This window comes from Crocuta crocuta, unplaced genomic scaffold (assembly GCF_008692635.1).
Source record: "Crocuta crocuta isolate KB4526 unplaced genomic scaffold, BGI_CrCroc_1.0 scaffold111, whole genome shotgun sequence".
In the NCBI taxonomy this organism is placed as follows: domain Eukaryota; kingdom Metazoa; phylum Chordata; class Mammalia; order Carnivora; family Hyaenidae; genus Crocuta; species Crocuta crocuta.
Window position 1 is genome coordinate 1,578,337 of NW_027527611.1, and position 17,810 is coordinate 1,596,146.

The following is a 17,810-nucleotide window of genomic DNA, read 5'->3' on the forward strand; positions in this document are numbered from 1 at the left end:
GCTATTTAACTTACTTTTATAGTTATAGATGAAACTTGTTTTCCAAAGCCACACAGCAAATTGATTTAATTAAATGCTTTTCAATGGGACCATATATAGCCAGTTATCTTATGAACAAATACTATACTTTTGGGTATCCCTTTTCCAGTCTAGGGCACATATATTTCCTAACTGTTCATATAAACCTATGGAGGAAGGAATGTTTCCACTTGTGTTTCATACTCCCTCAGTTTCAAATCCCCCAAGTGAGGAAACGTTATTCCTAAAGATGGTTATGTAAGTATTATCTGAAAATAAATCTATGAAAAGCAATATATTTTCCCGTAAGATGACTGATCATAGAGGATTTCATTAGAATAATCTAATGCCTGGGACATGCACGTTGTGTGCTTCTCTATCTTTTCCAGCAAGATTCCCTGGTCTTCCTTTGTGCCCCATTAAATGCAAATGCAATACTACTTAGCAAGTATTCACATTGGATACACAGCCAATAAACATAAAAATGAAAAATAAAAAAAAATTTAAAGGGGCCACTTATATATCAGCAAAACCTCAATCTGTATAAGTAAATCGGAGGAAGACCCCTTAAACTTAACATTTGGGGGGGAATTAAACAAGAACTGAGGAGGGGGGGCTTGGCAGCTCAGTCAGTTAAGTGTCCAACTCTGGATTTCAGCTCCAGTTGTGATTTCATTTTGTGACATCAAGCTGCATCGGGCTCTTGTTGACAGCGTGGAGCCCGCTTGGTCTTCTCTGTCTCCCCTTCTCTCTGTCCCTCCCTTGCTCACTCTCTCTCTCAAAATGAATTAAAAAAAAAAAAGTTAAGGAAATGCAGAGGCATGTTATGCCCAGGTATTAGGAGACAGGGAGACAGTACTGTGAAGGTAGCAATTCTCTTTAAATCAGTAGACTTAACCCAGTCCTAACCCAAACACCGGCAGGGTTTCATTTTGTTTTGTGTCAATTGACAAACCAATTTTAAAATTCCCAGAGAAATACAGAAGGCCAAGTACATTAAAGAGTGATTTTGAAGAGCAAAGCACAAGGTCTTACTCTACCAACAATGAGGATTTCTGGTAGTAACTAAGTAGTTATGACTTGAGGGACTTATTCAAGATCACACTGTTCTGGGGGTGCCTGGGTGGCTTAGTTGGTTAAGCGTCTGACTTTCGCTTAGGTCATGATCTCACGGTTCGTGGGTTCGAGCCCCGCGTCGGGCTCTGTGCTGACTGCCAGCTCAGAGCCTGGAGCCTATTTCAGTCTGTGACTCCCTCTCTCTCTGACCCTCCCCTGCTCACGCTGTCTCTCTCTCTGTCTCCTAGAAATAAATAAACATTTTGAAAAAAAAAAAAAGATCACACCGTTCTGTGCGGTGGGGAAAGGACTGCCTTCTCAATAGGTGGTTGTCACAGGGCACCTGGGTGGTTCAGTGGGTTAAGCATCCGACTCAATTTGAGGTCAGGTCATGATCTCATGGTTCATGTGTTCAAGCCCTGCATTGAGCTCTGCTCTGACAGCATGGACCCTGCTTGGGATTCTCTCTCCCCCTCCCTTTCCCCTTTCCCTCCCCTGCTCATCTCTGTCTGTCTGTCTGTCTCTCTCTCTCTCAATAAACAACAACAAAAAAAACCGGTGGTCAGTAGAGGACAAATTGCATATTCATGTGTAAAAAGGGTATAGATACCCTGTATCATTCTGGATCTAGAAGTAAAATGAGAAATTTCCTAGAGCCCAACACCAGCAAACATCTTCATGACCTTTGAGTGGACAAAGGGTTTTCAAATTTAAAAGAGATTAGAAGTTAAACCACAGTAAATTTATGAAATTCTATTCATCAAAAGACACTTTCGGCCACAGAGAACGGATGATCACCATGCATCCATCTAATTAAAGACTGACTTACAGAATGTATAAAGAAGCCTTATAAATCCATCATTAGGAAAAGGAAATAACCTATAAGGGAAAAAGGCAATAGGCTTGAAGGGACAATTCTTGGAGAAAGATCAAGAGAGCCAATCCAATAAATATGAAAAGATGCTCTACTTCGTTAGATAAAATAAAATAAAACCTCCATAAGGAGATACCACTAGAAAGAAAAGTGAACATATTAGCAAGGTTAGAGAACAGATTCCTGTACACTGCCCAACGCCGTAAGTTCACACATGTATTTTGGCAAACGCTTGCTAGACTATAAATCAAACAAGGTCATACTCCAGGACTCCATACCATTTCTAGGCATCTATATAAAAGGTGTTCATTTACTTACCCAAGACATGCTAAAATATTCAAGATGGAACTCTATGTAACTGTCACAACCAGATGTTCTATAATGTCCATCAACAGAGGAAATTCATCAATTATGGTGCATTCACAAAATAAAAGGCTACATGGCAACAAAAAGGAACAGACTCCATGTGGACAACACTTGGATGAATACCCCAGACATATCCATGAGCAAAAGAAACTGAAAACAATGCAAAAATCTATGGTTCCATTTACATAAAGTGCCAAAATGGGAAAAAGTCATCAACACCGTTTCAGAGTATGGTTACCTGGACAAGGGTTTAGGATACGAAGAGCATAGGAGGTTTTTGTTGGGGGTACGCCACTATGTGACCCTGAGCTGAAGTTGCAAGAATTCCATTTGTGAGCATTTCTAATTCTAAATGCACAACATATATTTCCATATGCATATTTTATTCTGTTGAACTGATCAAAAGCCTAAGAACATCCGAGAGCTACTAGTGTCTCTTTGGCTAAGAAATTCTCTGAAAATCCTTAGTATAAACAAAACTAAGATAACAGCATGGTTAAAAGCTTGGGCCTCACTCAAATGGGTTCAAATATAGAATTTGCAGATTACTATGTAAGTGTCTGAGCATTTTATGTAAAATCTCATTTTTCTCATTAAAAAACGGAAATTATTTCCTATCTCATGGATTTATTGTGAGCACTGGCTCACACGGAGTCAAATTTGAGATCTCCTTGGTAATACAATATAGCTTTTTATGAATAGTGCATGTGTGTGTAATCAGTTTTCACTCCTGCCGTAAATGAATCCTTAGGATTTATAGGTCTTTTGATCACTGATGCACACTGGATCAATGCCTTCAAGTCTACAGGAATTCCAATTCATTGATGAAATTTATTCACACAAACATATCAATCAAGTACCATATACCAAAGTATGGTTGAGCTCTTCTGTGATTTGGAAATTATCGATTGAAACTAATCATTGTAAACCAACAGGGAAGTAGCACTTTTTAGATTGTGTTACACAATTTTATTTAGAAGTATTGCTCAAAAAAGGTATTTACCAATTGGGATAGTAAAAAAATTGTAATTTATATAGATGAACATATTTATATAGCCAAAGTATAAACTATACATAGTCTAGTGAAATAGACACAAGGTCAGATTTTACTGGATAATTTCACTCCCATACCAAAGATGGATGCCCAAGTAGTTTTCCTACCTTCTAGGAAAAGTAAACCACACAATGAAAGAAGAAACCCCAAGTCATTTAAGCATTCTGTCCTCATTTTCCTAAGAAAATATTTATACACTCAGGTGGCTTAAAATTTGCTTTTTGAGTAGGAAAGTTTATTGAGCAAGCCCTCCACTTTCCTCTTTTGTGCTTATGATAATTCTAAACATCCTTCCATTTAACATGCAAGATCATCATTTGTGCTGTGTGAGCAGTATGTGCATTATGAAAACCTGGGTAGACAAAGAATAATAAATACATTCCTCATAGAACTGTTACAAAGACCTTGCGAGTGCCCACAGTGGCGTGCTCTACTACAGGTCTTGAGCTCAAGGGACATGAAAGGATGAGAGACTAAAAAACATAGTTTCTAGTACCCAGGAGGATCACCACATGAGCACCCACGAGGCTGTGAGGTCATGTGCAGGTTCACCACCGTGGTCAGGCTTGATTCCCTGATACACAGTTCTACATGTATGCGTTCACACACATAAGAATTTATTATGATTTTGTGAAAAAGTTTTGTTTTAATGCTGATCAGCAAATTATGGACATTCTTCTTTAAATTACAATTTAATTCAACTTAACTGGGGCAATGCCTCCTATGATTGGCCTCCATTTGTATAAAATCTGTAGGTAAATAAGAGTGCCAGTCTCATTGGCATTCTTTTTGTGCTCCTGAGAGACCAAAATATCTACTTTGTCCTCATTTCTATAAAAATTCCAAGGCTGAGCAACTTCCTACCATAACATGATCGTTTTTGTGCTAAATGCCACAAGTGTGTGCACAGGAAGAATTTTTGATGTACTACTCATTTCTAATTGTAGGATGCTCAGACATTAGAACAGCCTCTTACTGAGGTTCTATTTATAACAGAAATTGATCTTGAGGATGGAGATGGGGTTTTTTAAAAATTTTTTAATGTTTATTTCTAGGAGAGAGAGAGAGAAAGAGAGACAGCATGAGCAGGGGCGGGGTCAGAGAGAGAGGGAGTCACAAACTGAAACAGGCTCCAGGCTCTGAGCTGGCAGTCAGCACAGAGCCCGACGCGGGGCTCGAACCCATGAACCACGAGATCATGACCTAAGCGAAAGTCGGACGCTTAACCGACTAAGCCACCCAGGCGCCCCAAGATGGTTTTGTTTCTATGTGAATTTCATGGAGTAAAAAAGGGATTCAAAATTTACTCTTGTGATCCAGTACTACTAGTTAAGCTAAACACAAACATGATGGAGAGGTGAATAGAATGTGTTACCTGCACATAAGAGACTGAGCAGTGGATCCAGCGTGCAGACATTGGTTAATGATGTGGAATGTTCTCTGTGAAGAATTCTTGCCTCGCTTGCCTGTGGTTCCAAGGATTCAGGCAGTCAACAACTTACTAGATAGACAGTATTTGCCAGACACCACGTAGACACTAGACATACAGAGGTGAACAAGGCAGAAATCGTACCTGTCCTTCTAACGGATAATACAGGCAAGAAAGCAGACAATTGCACTACCCTGTAAAAATGCCATTTGAAGTTTGAAGAAAGGGTCATTCCAGCCTTGGAGGGTTGTGTCCAAAAGAGGTTTCATGGTTGGGAAACTGAGTTAGGGATGAATGCAAACAATATTGTGATGAGTAGCTGTTTCAGTGCTGCAGGGAGAGGGTCTCGATGGGAGTAAAAGGTAGTTCCATCGGAGTCTAGTGTACCTTCCTTAAAGATAAACAGAAAATCAGCTTTGGAGAGAAGAAACACAATGAGGTTTGGGGGACTGAGGCCAGAGGGCAGGGCTTGAACTCAAGAACTAGGAAAGGGGGAGTGAAGCAGCGGCACACGCTGCGACAAGGATTGGAGCTCCATGTATGTAGGATTCCCAGTGGGAGCCAAGAGGGCAACAGGGGGCACAGGGGGCCAGGGAGGCAGGGTTGAAGGGAACCCACCCAACAGGACTGTCGGACAGCAAGGAGCAGACTTGTGTCATCTAGCAGGACGGGAGTCTCAGGGTATGGTGGCAGATTTGTTCAAGGGAAAAGAAGAAAATTGGATTTCTAGTTAGGGGCTGGGGATGGCTGCTAATGGTATGACCAGCCTCTCTGGAAGACAGATAATGGATCTGATAGCTGTTTGGCAGAGTATAGGGAGTGTGTACTGATAAAGCTTGCATCTATCTATTAAGAAACCTAACTTAATACATCCTAAGGCAAGCTAAAATATGTGTGTGGTTTCCATGGCTGTATCCTGATCCTGAAGTAGATAGCTTCCAGTGTACAACTACTACAGACACGGAGTTTTATTAGGAGGCATGAACATGCAAGAAAAATTAAAGATTCCTCTGGGAGACGGTCTCCTAGCTTGCACAGGAACTCCAGAGAAGCCATTAGAATCAGACAGGTGTGTGAGTTATAGAATCAATCTGACCTTTTCAGGGTTTGTCAGTGGCACACTACTGACATTTATATTGTTAAATGAAAATATAAAAGCTTGAAGCTGCCAATGGAATGGTTATAAGGACAATATCCGATCACAGGATGCTATAAATTATGCGAACAAAGCTGCAGTACAAATTTCTACTGTTCTCAAAGATGAAAGATTTCTGAAAACATCTCTCCATAGTCTGCCGCATCATCAGAGAGATGAGGGGAAAAAAAGATTTACTTCACCTATAACGTGATCACAGACTATTATCTGGAATCTCAGTTTGCCGCAAACATCTCCGTGCTCATTCATCTATCCATTAACTAATTATATCTTCACTGGCTTGCTGTCCTCTATTGTGTTACCCTCTACTTCCCCCCCCAAATTCATGAAAATACATGTGTTCATGAATTTGCACGCACACACTAACACATCACCCGCCTCCACACGCATACACCAAAAGCTTTTTTATGGCTCAGAGGTGACTTTCTGAAAAACTCTATAATAAAATATTTCTGACCTGGCCAAAATTTCTATGGACAGAACAGTTTGCTTTTAAGTTTATATTTAAATTCCAATTAGTGAACGTGCAGTGTGATATTAGTTTCAGGTGTACAATATAGTGATTCAACACTTAACACCCAGTTCTCATCACAACAGGTGCACGCCTTAATTCCCATCACCTATTTCCACCCCCGCCCCACACACACACAAACACCTCCCCTCTGGTAACCATCAGTTTACTCTCTATAGTTGAGAGAAGTTTTCTTGGTTTGCCTCATTTCCCCCCATTTGCTCATTTGTTTTGTTTCTTAAACTCCACATATAAGTGAAATCTTATTGTATTGGTCTTTCTGACTTATTTTCCTTAGCTTTGCTTGACATTCTAAATTGGTGTTTTAAATTTTTTATGAGGTTTGTTGCTTCTCTGTGAAGGAGTACAGAAGTATCAAGTCGTAACTTGAGCTATTAAACTCTTTAATCATAGCACAGCTACATTGTTAGAATTCTAATTATTTAAAAAAAACAATCATGGTCCATTATCGGTTTGCTAAACATGATAGCAGTAATTTAGAAGGTCATCTGTTCAAGATTTGCCTTTTATTGAGCCAGATGGTAATTATTTTAGGTAATTACCTAAATACCCTGTCACTACTCAGGGCTTCTATTGGTATGTGGAAAAATCACTGACAACGCGTTCAGAAAGAAGGGGTGGGGGTTGTGTTCTGGTACAGTTTGACCAAACTCTGTGGGGCAGATGGGCCCAGGCTCTTATTTGTGGACTCCAGAGCCAGATCTTGTAATAACTTATTGGTTAAGAATCATCTATATGTTACATGCTCGTTAAGCCCTTAATCCAGTGCCTTTTAGGTAGTGATCGTTCCTGTTCTCCAGAGGAGACTACAATTTAGAAAGGTGAAAAGATTTTACCAAAATTACATAAATGGGGAATAGAATTGGAATTTGAACCTCGTTTTAACTCCAGTTCCTGCCCCCCAGTGGCTACACTCTGACTCAATCCATACTGATTCACTAAGCATAAACACAGCCAATAATCCAATCACCCTATCACTTTTCAGTGTTCCATTAGATTCTGGAGCATTAAAACTTTCAGAAAAGCACTGAACATTCACAAGAGTGACGATTATAGGTACCTTTCAAATTCTACTCTAAACATTTCCTCATCTATTCTTAGGACACAATTCTAGTCAAGCCGAGTATCTCAATTAGAAATTGAGCATTTTACCAAAACTATACTGAGTGGGTGAAGTTGACGGTATTTGTAGATAATGTTCCAGACACTGCGAGTGTCTAAGCTCCCAAAGGTGCTTATCAACAAGGAACAGCTGACTGTGGGGAAATCAATGTCCTTGTACCTGCAGTGATAATAGAGCCACCTGGGAGACCCACAGGGCAGCCTTCTTCCACTGCCTGGTGATCCTTTTCAGGACAAAAATAGAGCACTCGTTCTTCCTGATGCAACCAAGGGCATGCTATTTTCTTTGTCTGAAACATCCGTGAATATTAGGTAATGTATTCACAGAATTGGAATTTAGTTCTAGACCCGGTATTCTCATCTCTGGCTGCACATTAAAATCACCTGGTGGTATTTTACGACTACCAATACCCAGACTTTCTCCTGAGCCAATTAAGTCAGAGTCTCTGTAGGGCTGGGCAAAGAAAAATAAAGCTCCCCAAGTAACTCTAACATGAATATAGACTTGAGAGCACTTTTGTTGACCAGGAGTTAAGATGCATTATCTTTGTAACTGAGGAATGGAGACAGTAGAGATTTTGGAGTAATTAGCTTTGACCCCGAGAGAAGACGAGCTAGTGACCCAGGCCAGGATATGAACTGGGCATGTTGTGTTAGAAAAGTCTTTGTTGCTTCTATGCCTCAGTTTCTTCATATATGCTAAAGACCTTGGAAATGTAAAGTCTTCTTCAGGCTTCCACAGCGGGGGGAGGGGGGGGAGTTGACAACCCACTTAGCAAAATTACACGTATGAAAATAGTGCTGTTGGTAACAGGATAAATTTAAGGGGAAAAAAGTTCCTTCAGAATTTTTATCTGATTGTGAAAGCAACCTAGCTTCTAGCAAAGAAATTGAAAGCCCAAAAGAGATTTATGACGCAGTTATTATTCTGCAATGCTGTACAATTAAAAACAAGCTAACCATTGTCTAAACAGGGTAACATGAACAACAAACAGTATTTGTGTAAGGTATTTACCATACTGGAAGGTTTTGTTTTTGTTTTTTTTAACTGACTTAATCTGAAACTTCAAATCAAAGCCTAAAGATTAAGTTAGGGGTCCTAAGGAGAATCGGATCATCTGCTAAATTTACCCACATACAAACGCCTTATTAACAAACAAGCTGACAAGTTGATCTTCAAGGAAAGAATCTGTATCCCAATTCAAAGCATAGTGATTACTCAGTTGGGTGAACTGTCAATAATCTTGATAAGCTTATTTCATTCCATACCAATTTTTTTTTTTACCTCCATGCAAAGTTCACGCATAAGATGCATAATTAAAAAGGAGTGTCATTTAGGAGACGATTATCGACGAGTGGAAATGAAACACGAGGTGCTTTGTGGGCTCTCCCTCCTGACCTTGCCAGGACTCCTGTTGTATCAAGAGCCCAGCTGGAGAAAGCTGAGCTAATAATGGCCCAGCTGCATCATCTAACAGGATCTTCATGATACAAGCAAGGTCAAGTGCTCTATCATGTAGAGTATTAATCTCACTGCGTACGGGGGGGGCGGCGGCTGCTCGGACACGATCTCCAGCTGGAGAGCCTATGGAGGTCCAGGCTATGGGACGGTGAGCGAGAGTGTCTAAGGTAAAAGGAGTAGTGCATCTCAAAGAAGCTGAAAAGGATAGTCTGGAAAGAATGCCTATGCTCGTGAATGCGTAGTATTTCAATGATCTTCAATGTAAACAATTTTTACCACAATAACAGCATAGCTTTACATCATTCAGGATTGCATATCTAACTTAATAACTGCATTGTTCTTGATCTATCTCTCATGACCAAAAGTCCTTGTAAATCCAACATCCACAATTACTATAATTTCTTACAACTGTAACAAAGAGCGTAATATACCAAATATAGATTTCATCTGCAGATCACCATTTTATTAGAAGTTTGACTTCTAATAATTCAAAACCCAAAAATCAAGGTCTAGAGAATAAAAATGAAGCTTGTTAAGGTGACTTCCCCAAGAGATATTTGTAACTAAGAATGATAAAAGAACAGTAATTGAATACAAAATTGGAGAGGGTTCTTAGATGTTGATATTCTAGAAATTCATTGCCTGTAATTTCAGAAGTAAAAATAAAACCATGCCATGTTTTATGCCAATGAAAAATTTTCATTTTCTGCTAAATACCAAACGCTCCTTACCTCCTATTAAACAAAATCAACTTAGACTATAAATTCACAGATGAAAATCTGAAGAGGATTAGGATATCCTAATTGTTTCTAATGTTGCCTTACTATGTACAAAGTGAGACTCAATGTTATGGTCAACACATGGACATAAAGGCGTAGGTACTGGATACCCACCTGTTGTGAATCTTCAGGAATATAGACAACAAGGAGTAAAATGAAATCTCCAAAGTCAAAGGCACTGAAATCCAAAAATTCATTCTGAATCCCTATTTCATTTTTTGTAGCCTGGTTTCAGGGTAAATTCAACAATTTAACAATATACTTTTGGAAGTTATTGAATATACGGATCATACCTTCCTCTGGAGCATTTTAATAGCTAAAATATTACATTCCCTTCGAAGGATAAAAATTTCACTTTTTAATAAAAGACAAGCCATCTTATCGGTCAATTTGCAAAGAAACATCAGACATTTTACTGGATGTTAAAATCAATCTGCTTGGGAAATCTTAATAATAGTGGAAGATTGCACCCATTAATTCACCAGATACCTCTTGTGCATTTACTATTTGGCAGACCCTTAGCTAGACAATGGAAAACAAAGATAAAGGGAAACTTGGTCCCACCCTGAAGGAGCTTCAGGTGTCTTGGAGAAAATATGATTCCAGTTTACCGGGAGGTGTGTAAAGGTGGGGGTGGTTATGGTAGAAATAGCTGAGGGCCCCGTGGAGAGAGAGGGGGGATTCTGGCTGCCACAAGGGGCAGCTGTGAAGGTGTTCTGACTACACTCACAGAGATTGGGGTCCACAGGGCACAGATGATGAGGAACTTTTGTACCCGGGGAGGTGCTGGAGTTGTTACCCACTGTGATAAGAGAGAATCTGCTCCTGTTCAGTCTCTGGGATAGGCTGGTTTGGGAAACCGGGACTAGAAAGACCCTTTGTGACTAGACGGAGAACGGCTTTGTATCCCGTACTAACAGGTAAAGGCGCTGCACTGCACCAGTGCATTGGGACTGCCACAGCCTATCATCCCGGAACAGAGAGCTTATCCAATAAGAAATTATTTCTTCGTGGTTCTGAAGGCTGGAAGTCCAAGATCAAGTTATCAAGTTACCAGAAAGTTTGCTTTCTCCTACCCCCCGGGCTTGCAGATAGCTGCCTCCTCCGTGGTCTCCAAGTGGCCTCTTCTCCATGCACGCTTCCTGCCAGCTGCTTCTTCCTGGTCTTACAAGGATAGTGGGCCTATCAGATTTGGCCCCACCCCTCTGACCTCATTTCAACTCAGTTACCACCTTAAAGTGGTACAAATACAGTCACATTGGGTGCTAGAGCTCCAACCCCAGATTTTGAGGAAATACAATTCAGTCTGTAATAGGGGCCATTATAGGGTTTTGAGTAAATGAAAATTTTAGGAATATGACTTTGAATGTGGTGCAAAAAAGTGGAATGGAGAGAATGGATATTATTAGGGGCATTTAACAGAGTAGAGCCCCCTCTCCTGACAATCAAAGGTAGGCAGAATGTTCTGTGTTTGATTCTTCTTGCTCCATGCTTACAGCCTCACTCCCAACTTGTACTGGAGTGGAGTATGTTTTGGCATAAGGAAAATATGCAGAATTCTTAAATACTGGGGCTTCATTGTTGTCAATACAGTGACCTGTGCCGGTGAGAGAGGTGAGAGACTTTATAGAGGTCCTGCCTTCATGCAGGGCTGTAACAGCCCTGGCAACAGCTGGGCTTCATCTGATGCCCTTGAGTCCCTTGCTCCATCTCAGTGGTGACCCAGGGTGTCCTTCACTTAGGTGCCACCCATTTGTCTCCTTCACTGAGAAACCACACAGGAGTGGTTGAGTTTCAAATCCCCACAGAAAATAGAAATTATATGAAAGGCATTTCTGATGAGACTCTACTGGCTGGGATTCAGCGTACACTGCTGTGGGTGCTGAGCATTCATGTCCCTGGATTTCCAAACACTGATGAACTTATACATGGTCCACCAAGTATTCTGATGGTAGGGCTGGTCCAGAGTACAGAGTCTACTCACAGGATGGGGCACTTCACATCTCTGCAATTAAGATAATGTCTATCAAAAAATTAAAAATAGAACTACCCTATGACTCAGCAATTGCACTGCTAGGTAGTTACCCACAGGATACAAAAATGCTGATTTGAAGGGGCACATGCACCCCAGTGTTTATAGCTGTGCTGTCAACAATAGCCAGATTATGGTAAGAACCCAAATGTCTATCGATGGACAAATTCATAAAGACGATGTGGTGTATATAATAGAATATTATTCAGTGATCAAAAAGAACAAAATCCTGCCATTTATGATGACGTGGATGGGACTAGAGTGTATTAAGCTAAGCAAAATAAGTCAACAGAGAAAGACAAATATCATATGATTTCATTCACATGTGGAATTTAGGAAACACAACAGATCAACATCAGGGAAGGGAAGGAAAAATAAGATAAAATGAGAGAGGGAAGCAAACCATAACAGACTCTTAAATACTGGAACGAACTGAGAGTTGAAGGAGGGGAAGTGGCTGGGGGGGATGGGCTAGATTAAGGAGGACACATTTTGGGATGAGCACTGGATATCACATGTATGTGATGAATCCTTCTGTTCTAGTCCAGAAGCCAATACTACACTGTATGTTAATTAACTTCAATTTAAATAAATATATGTGAAAAATAACATTTCTCTCTCACAGGATGAATAATACCTAATTCACAAGGAATTCTGAATAAATATTACATGAAATAAAGCATGTAGTGTATTTCCCCACCCCAGAAAAAGAAGCATGTTTTCAACCCCCAAATTAAGTAACACTGTTATTCCAGATGAGTTTTGCCTCAGAAAGTACTTAAAGGGTCATGTTAGGAGCATTTTACAAATTAGCAAGAATGTCTGATGCTTATAGTAATGCACAAATTTGGTCTTGAGTCTTTCCAGTGACTAAAATACTGCAATGTCTAATGAGTGTTTATGATAAAAATGTTCGTATTCACAGAGTGGAGGAAAAGCAACTTTTCTTAAGTGTCTGGTATGGACTACATACTGTCATAATTCTCCTGACAACATGTAAAACTGATGTCATGAACATTTTCTAGGTGAGGAAAATGAAGTCCCCTCAATAGGTGATGTTTTTGACGCTACATCTCTCGGATTCCATAACCTGTGTATTTTCCACTGTACCTTCCTGCCCCCAAAACTAGCCTCCAAGTCACACAATTCTGACCTGAGATTGAGTCAGAGCTTTATAAGTTCATCACTATGTGATAAGGGCACACTAATGATTTCCATTAGCCTTAATTACCTTATCTGCAAACCTATTTGAAGGTGCTCAGTGAAGGCTAGCTAATGGTATATTTATTATTTTGATATAAGTTTTACAAAATTGTCAGAATGCCAAGCTCTTAAGAAATATTTGAGGGGCACGTGGGTGGCTCAGTCAGTTAAGTGTCCGACTTCGGCTCAGGTCATGATGTCATGGTTCCTGGGTTTGAGCCCCGCATCGGGCTCTGTGTTGACAGCTCAGAGCCTGGAGCTGCTTCAGATTCTGTGTCTCCCTTTCTCTCTGACCCTCCCCTGCTCACGCTGTCTCTCTCTCTCTCAGAAATAAATAAAACATTAAAAAATTTAAAAAGAACATTAAAAAGAAACATTTGATATTTTCCAGTTGGTTTTCCAAAGCATATCAATTACTTTGATAACAGCACATGGTAGGATACATCTCATACTAAGATGAGAGCAAATAAGCAAAAAAATATAAAGGTAGGTCACATTTTGGTAAGGTTTTATGGTGTGCATGCTGAAAAGTCCTTTTTTACATTAAGGCAGTACAGATCACACACACACACACACACACATGCACACACACACTAAGATAACATTAGCAAGTGAAAGGTAACAGCCCAAAATATACGATGCCTCTACAGTGCTTAGAATGTGCAGTTACATTTTATAAGGTTAAACCAAATAGTTGAGGTCAAACATTTACTCGGATACCTGAACCTTCAATAATCCAGGGCATCACTCACCTGTAATTGCTAAAGAGAAAAAACTGTCTTCAACCTCCCTCTTCAAGATGTGTGGGGGAAGCTTTTACACTTTTTATATGTTAGCATTTACTTACACAAATCATTAGAGAAATGTTTCCCCCAAAGCTCGTGAATCATTGGCTTCAGAACCAGTCACTCACACAGACCCTTTCAAGCTCTGGAAGATGCCCTCTCAGAGTGCGCATGTAGGATCCCGTGCAACAGGGTGCTACAATAAGATTTTGCAAATATGACTGGTGAAGACTGTTGTCTCACCCCTCCATCTTTCCCTCTAGGGAACTTGACTCTTGCTTGGTGAGTAGTGGGTCTTCTGGCAATGGAGCAATGGGAAGATAAGCCATCACTTATTTCCATAGTTATACAGTTTCCCTCACTTTTATGTGTACCTGAGTTACTCTCTAGTCCTTCTACGAGAATTCCTATGTGACCTCAGCTCCATCATGGCACACAGTGCAGACCACTGTTCTGGAGTGAGGGTGTGTTCTAAATGCCAGACACTGGCAGGAGGTAGGCCACGGGCATGAGAAAACAGTTGATACGGACAGAACCAGAGGCTACATGGTGCAGTTAACTCGATGGAAGCTTTCTCCAGTAACAATGCACATGACGTTACCAAAATGAGTCGTCACATTGGCATACAGCTTGCCAATAAGTGTGATACTTATAAAACAAGGTTGAAAAAGTATTTGACTGGGCGAAGTCCAGATGATCTTTCTATTGTCTCTACCAAAAGATATTACAGGATCACAGGATCACATGAGGAGGTGATCAGTCTGCCAAAACTGTAGAAAAATACACGTTATATATAGGATTTGTCAGAGGTTAAAGGGATTATGAGGCCACTTTGTTTTCAGATTCCCCCCCAATATTTCTTTTTTTAAATTTTTTAAAATGTTTTTATTTATTTCTGAGAGACAGAGAGGCAGCGTGAGCAGGGCAGGGGGGAGGGGTGGATCAGAGAGAGAAGGAGACACAGAATCCCAAGCAGGCTCCAGGCACTGAGCTGTCAGCACAGAGCCGGACTCGGAGCTCGAACCCACGAGCTGTGCGATCATGATCTGAGCCGAAGTTGGACGCCCAACCGACTGAGCCACCCAGGCACCCCATCCCCCCGATATTTCTGATTGTTATAGAATTATTCAGCATTGGAAACATGTATAACGTGTGATTTCTTGTCTAATCCTTAGAAATATCAATTTTAAACTTAATATAATATTCATAATATTCTATCTTTATTCTTTAGAGGGTCACCCAAATTATATGACCTTTAGACTTGCCAAAACCTAAATCAGCCTCTGAAACTACTATTATGGCAGTCTGAAATCTTGTTCTAAAGTTTTATTTTAAAAAATAAACATATCACATTTATTAAAATGCTTCCATTACAAATGAAATTCAAGAATATTATAAAAAGGGGTGCCTGGGTAACTCAGTCGGCTGGGCATCCGACTTTGGCTCAGGTCATGATCTCATGGTCCATGAGTTTGAGCCCTGCATCGCGCTCTGTGCTGACAGCTCAGAGCCTGGAGCCTGCTTCAGATTCTCTGTCTCCCTCTCTCTCTGCCCCTCCCCTGCTCGCACTCTGTCTCTCTCTCTCTGTCACTCAAAATAAATAAACATTAGGGGCGCCTGGGTGGCTTAGTCGGTTAAACGTCCGACTTTCGCTTAGGTCATGATCTTGCAGTTCGTGGGTTCGGGCCCCGCGTCCGACTCTGTGCTGACTGCCAGCTCAGAGCCTGGAGCCTGTTTCAGCCTGTGACTCCCTCTCTCTCTGACCCCTGCTCATACTGTCTCTCTCTCTCTCTCTCTCCTAGAAATAAATAAAACATTAAAAAATAATAATAAACATTAAAACATTTTAAAAAGAAAAGAATATTAGAAAAGGAGAGGCATACACCCATCTTCTACTTCCTATACATCCTGTCTTGTTTCATTCCCACCCCACTCCCTGTAAGTTTCACTCGGGGTTTTCTCTCCTTTTGGTAGCAACTAGAAATTATAGCTCCATTGGCAAAATATCTCTCATGGTTGTGACATTCATAAAGACCAGCATATGTTCAAGTTTGTCTGATTAAATTGGGCCCTCAATTGCAGAACTGTAGCTATCTTTAAAATTATCTAATTAAAAAAACTTCTAACACATTTTCCTCAAAAATATAGACTTACAATAGTTTTTCCACTTTCTATTGATTTGTTGTCTGGCATTGGGCTATTTACAGGAAAATAAATGCTCTGTGCAAAGGCTGAAGTAAGTGTGCAGTATTAATGCTAACAAGAGAGTCTAATTGAAAAGTGCATTGACCCTTTTCCTGCCTCCAACTATATGAATTCCTTTCCTGATTAACTAGAATTACCGGGGAAGTGCCTCCTACCTCCACACCACAACCAGAGCTACATATGGGTGTTAAGTATCTAGGTGCCCTAATTTAGATTCACTTCTAATGTTTGCTCTGGTTCTGTTAGGAAAACATTATTTTTATATGTGTCTTATAAATCCTAAAAAAGTATAGTGTCTTAGTAGTATAAAAACTGAACTGGATAGGTGACTTAACTTCCAATATGATGAAGGTACTAATTAGAAAAATCAATCATGAAATGACCCTTTGACTTGAGACCCGCTTGATAGAGGCCATTTGAAAGGCATTTGCAGCTGAATGCTGTTCAGGCGAAGTATAACCATGGTCATCGTAATTGCATATTCAACAGCTTACTCACATATTGATTAGACATAATTCATGAATCATCTAGATGTTGGCTTCACCTCAAAATCACACACTTGAAGACAACAATAAATATTTCCTTTATATTAAGAAAATGAGTTTTAATCAAAATAATTGATTTTTTAATCATAATTGTGGCTCACCACAACAGAGAGTTAGAATGTCTATGGCACATAGAATAGCTATGGTTTACAACATAAACTTGGGTAGTAATTTATTAAGATAGATTTCTGTGTTTTAAATTATAACTGAGAAGATTTATGACCCAGGAGAACGACTCATTTTACATATTAGATGAAATACTATGTGATAGTGTTTATGTCTGTCCCTGTTAATATTACAGACCCACAAAATGTAAACATCAGTAGACAAAAAATAGAAAAATCAATATTTTTAAGCCTATTATTAATTTAGGTGTACCTGCTCTTGTGAAATATGTAGGAGGAAATAAACATACTTAATATTTATGTGCATGGAATTATGGACTTACATTTCTTAAGTTTATTTTGAGAGAGAGAGAACATGTGCATGGTGTGAGTGGACGAGGGGCAGATAGAGAGGGAGAGAGAGAATATCAAGCAGGGCCCACACTGTCAGCACAGAGCCCAATGTGGGGCTCAATCCCACAAACCCTGAGATCATGACCAGAGCCAAAAAACAAGAGTTGGACGCTTAACTGACTAAGCCGCCCAGGCGCCCCTATGGACTTATATTCCTGATGCCTGGACACATCTCACTTTCAGAGATTGCCTTATAAATTCTCAAAGACGGGAAGGATCCTATGTTCAATGTTCTATGCACATATTTATAGTTTAAGACTTTGTATTTAGCTCCTAACTTGCCCAGTTATGTGTTTGATCTTTCACTTATTTATTCATCAAGAATTTACTTCTCAACAAATACTACAGTGTTAATTTTTCACACTCAAAATGTGGGCGTGGAGGAGCCACACAGCAGGCATTCATTAGAAACACAGACTCTCAGATGTCCATCCTCGACCCCCAGATGTACTGATTCAGAATCAGTCATTTCACAATATCCCCAAAACCTGTGTTGGAGAAGGTTCTGGTTAGAAAAATGTTGTTCTAAATGGAGTATTTTAGGTCACACTCGCAAAAGATGAACCCTTTCTTGCTCTTGTGGTGTCGTGTCACATTTACTGCGGTACGGCTGGTTCTAGAAAAAGAAAGGCATGGTCAACCAGGGAACTGAGGACCAACTGGTGTTTTCAGGT

At 40.1% G+C, this 17,810-nt stretch overlaps 1 protein-coding gene and 1 long non-coding RNA gene across 2 annotated transcripts in view; one reads left to right on the plus strand and one right to left on the minus strand.

The window, feature by feature from the left end:
* The window catches only part of LOC144237885 (uncharacterized), a 136,005-nt gene extending 125,008 nt beyond the window's left edge, over window positions 1-10,997 (minus strand). The window contains exon 1 of the long non-coding RNA XR_013336957.1: window positions 10,925-10,997. This is a non-coding gene — a long non-coding RNA (uncharacterized LOC144237885). The remainder of the gene's footprint in view (window positions 1-10,924) is intronic.
* Window positions 1-17,810, plus strand: part of CSMD1 (CUB and Sushi multiple domains 1) — a 1,564,948-nt gene that overhangs the window by 828,066 nt on the left and 719,072 nt on the right. The gene's annotated exons all lie outside the window — the stretch shown is intronic.